Source organism: Frieseomelitta varia, unplaced genomic scaffold, assembly GCF_011392965.1.
Source record: "Frieseomelitta varia isolate USP_RPSP 00005682 unplaced genomic scaffold, Fvar_1.2 scaffold_598, whole genome shotgun sequence".
Lineage (NCBI taxonomy): Eukaryota > Metazoa > Arthropoda > Insecta > Hymenoptera > Apidae > Frieseomelitta > Frieseomelitta varia.
In genome coordinates, this window is record NW_025110365.1 from 48,400 (window position 1) to 51,790 (window position 3,391).

The window sequence follows — 3,391 nt, forward strand, 5'->3', positions numbered from 1 at the left end:
TTCGTCATGAGATCGGTGACAAAAAGGCAGCTTGTCCTTGGTCCGTCAGCTGTATCTAGTGTCGGGACTCCCCATTTCCCGATTGGAACTTGCACGGCGGCCGACATTTTGTGGATCGGTTTCCAAAGGTCTGATGGTACCAGCAGTGGTCTCTCGTTGCTGGCGATTTCGATCTTCTCCGCCCGCTTTTTGTGATCGTGACTTTGTGATCGCGCTGTTTGTGGTGCTGTGGTTCGGGCGAAAGTCTTGGCAAGCTCGGCTACCCGATTTCGGAGATCGTTCAGCCCTTGATGCAGCTCGTCCGTCTCGGAGTGCCTAGTGGTGCTCGCGACTTGCAGCACGTTCTCTTGACTCCGGATGGTGTTCGGTTCCGCGGCTTTTGGTATCGTTTCATGAATTCTATCTGCCGCGACTGCTAATTGTTCTAATGGGACGTCCAACGCGCTCGCGACCGTCCAGACTGCTGGTGGCAATCTATTTAGCCACATATAGTCCTCAGGAACTCTTCTTCTGTCGCGGCTTCACCTGCTAACGTCGTCCTCATGCGACAGTGTCCGCACCCATTTCCTCCTGCTCGAACAGTCTTTGCAACTGGTTGCTCTACACGTCGCGCTGAAGCGGCGGACCATCTCTGTCCTCAGCGTTTCGTAACGGTCTTCTTCAGGCGGATTGCTGATTATATCAGCGATCTCGCCCACGTTCGAAGCATCTATATACGCAAGCGCGAAAATTTCGTCTGATCTGATTTGACCTCGTTTGCCTCGAAGTGGATGTCGAGTTGCTTAAACCATATCAGGTTTCTTCGATCAGAATAACAGCGGAATTGCGGCTTTCTCACGTATTCCATGTCGGTGATGCGTGTTGCCATCTCGAGTCTTTTTTTGAATCGTTTACTGCACTAAACACTGATCACGTACGGGGTCACCCCAGTTTTGGGGAGGTAAATAACTATGGTATTTACATATTTACATTTTATCTACAGTTAGTGCGAGGATGGAGGAAGGAGATGGAAGGATTGGATTTTGGTGATGGGTAAGGAAAGGTTGTGCGTTCCCGTTTCAGAATCGCTGCCTAGACTCATCATCAGTGGGGCTTATGGCAGCGACGACCCCTTATCCCAGACGCTTGTTGTTATAACTACTCGCTAGGCTGAACGGTCACCCATCCTAGCGGTGTTCCGCACTCTGTTTGCTTAACATCGAATATCGATTGACTTCGACGCTAGGCGCACAGCCACTTGCGGCTTGTACAAGTCGGTGTTCGAAACTCGTACTCAAGGAACTATAGGCCGCTACAATCTTAAATATCACACTTCAGAAACAGAAAGACCCCGTCCCAGCAATAAATAGCATTTTCCGCACCTCAACACAAAACAACATTGACAAAGATACCGAACTGACACACAGACCTAATTATAAAAGCAAACTTGGAGTGAGACAAATTACGGACAAACAAAGACAAAAATTTAATCATCTGAGAAACACAAGACAAACTATTCATATTAGGAGCACAGTTCGAGTCAGTCAAAATCGCATGAGCAAACCGCAACTATCAAACATAATTAAACATAAAATCAATCAATTACGTCATGAAATAATTGAAGATCAACTAAACAACAGATCAATATGCACATTCAACAACACACCACTTCTAGAACATACAAAAGTAGAAAATGGCTTCCAACAGGGTAAATTCCCCCATTTGTTCAGCATTAATATACATCAACGACTTACTCCAGATGTATATACAACTTAAACAGCGACGGCAAAAAGTAATAATAGTTTTCGCGGACGATACATGGATAATATCAAAGATGATAAGCCGTCAGTAGTCAAAATTATAACAATAATTCAATTATAACAATAATTCAATGAAATACAGGAATATTTCCACACGTGGAAATTAAAAATATTCATCCAAAAATGCGAAACCATATTATTCAGACCGTGATCTCAAGAATATTCGATGCAAACTTTGTTATAAAAAGTAACACCAAAAAATTTGGCATTCATGAAAACCCACTAATGGAGTACCACAGAAGAAAGTCATCCGCTATTTAGGCGTACATCTGGATTTCACAATAAGCCACGACGAACACGTCAAATTACAAATTGACAAGGCATAAAGATCATTCGCAGCAAACGAGCGCATGTTTTACGCAAAAAACTTCGACAATAGAGTAAAACTTCTATGCTGCAAATTATTAATCTGCCGATATTAACCTTTGGCTGCCCCATATGGTTTAATATCAACGCTAGCACCATAGAAAAGATGCGCTTGTTCGAGCATAAATAACTCAGAACTCGTCTAAACAAATACAGAACGCTAGAATCAAACTTTGCAAAAATGATAAGCAATCATCGTCTATAGAAGATGAAGCTAAAATAATGAAGACAGACCTGTTCATTCTAAAATTAATAAGAAACTACTGGACAAATATACCCAACATCAACTCCAACAGTTTAATACTCCATTCAATCTACTTCAACCCGCACGAACGAGAGAATAAAACACACCACTGGAATCATTTATATACCTAGACAGTACATCACACATACAAGGTAGCGAAAATCACAAAATCATTTATCACTACAATAGAAAAACTTAGAATAAAACAATATCATACAACGATAACTTATCAACAAACGACCCCAAAATCCGATTCAAATACAAACTAACAGACGATAACACGAAAGTCCAATGCAACTCTAAAAAATACTGGTGGCTACAACAAAACAAATATGAGAAAAGACTGAGTCTGGTTATTTGATAAGACTGATTTAGAAGGAACGAAAGTAAACAGAATAAATGAATGAATGACAAATGAAGAAATTGTAGAGGACGCGCCCCCCTGGTCTTGGGTACCATACAAAGGCCAACAAATATGCGAAAACAATGTGAGGCACGCGTCCCTGGACAGTACTATTCCCAGTTGGTCCCATGAAGTACTATTCGCTATTACCTTATGGGTCCATCTAGAATGCACCTAGTCCAAAAAATAAACTATTGTGACATATCCGAAAGAACACAAAAGGCAGTCGGCCATCAAGTTTCCAGGACAAAACAAAACTTTCTCCGTCTACATTTCAAACAAGCAAGAGAAGGCAACGTTCAACATAGAATTTAAGCTAATTTTAAGATAACCCATATCAAAACATTTCTAACAAGGAGTATTACAGATATTTATAATTATATAGTGCAACACAAGATCAACAATTTTGTAGACATTTTTTATAATATTTAATGAACATATAATCAATAATTAATACAAAACATTATATATAAGAATAGAGCTCCCATTCTCCTTCCCTTACACCAACCAAAATATTATTACAATCCCGTGCCTTATTGTATAATGAAACTAAAAAAGAAAAAAATGTAACCCCCATAG

The 3,391-nt window shown here is 40.6% G+C and overlaps 1 long non-coding RNA gene across 1 annotated transcript; it reads right to left on the bottom strand.

Annotated features, from left to right (window-relative positions):
* Positions 1-1,174: 1,174 nt before the first annotated feature.
* LOC122534442 lies at positions 1,175-3,191 on the bottom strand. The gene is made up of 3 exons (XR_006307902.1): positions 3,178-3,191; positions 2,427-2,428; positions 1,175-1,298 (listed from the first exon to the last, which is right to left on the bottom strand). It is a non-coding gene; the product is annotated as an uncharacterized LOC122534442 (long non-coding RNA).
* Positions 3,192-3,391: the final 200 nt, after the last annotated feature.